Consider the following 385-nt stretch of genomic DNA (forward strand, 5'->3'; position numbering starts at 1 on the left):
CCTCGCGCCTCCGCGCAGCCGCCGCAGGGCCCTGGGCCGCCGCCGCTCCCCGGCAACCGAGTCCCGCCCCCGGAGGCGCCGGCCAATCACGCTCGCGGCGGCGGCGAGGCCCCGCCTCTTAAAGGAGCCGAAGCGCCGGCCGCGCCACGGCCTCGGGCCGCCCTAGGACGCGCGGGGCCGGCGGGGGGTTCGGCGGAGCGAAGCGGCTGCCCCGGCTGAGCCACGTTCGCCGCGCGGGCCTGGCGCCTGGTCTGAGCGCACGACGCCGGCTGCCGCGCCCTCCTTCCCCGGAGACGCCGCATCCTCGGAGCCCCGCTGGCGGGTCAGGGGCGGGGAGCCGGAGGCCGAGGGAGGACTAACCGCCGGAGCCCGGAGCCCGGGGCCG

The sequence above is a fragment of the Vulpes lagopus genome, chromosome 2, assembly GCF_018345385.1.
Source record: "Vulpes lagopus strain Blue_001 chromosome 2, ASM1834538v1, whole genome shotgun sequence".
NCBI lineage: Eukaryota > Metazoa > Chordata > Mammalia > Carnivora > Canidae > Vulpes > Vulpes lagopus.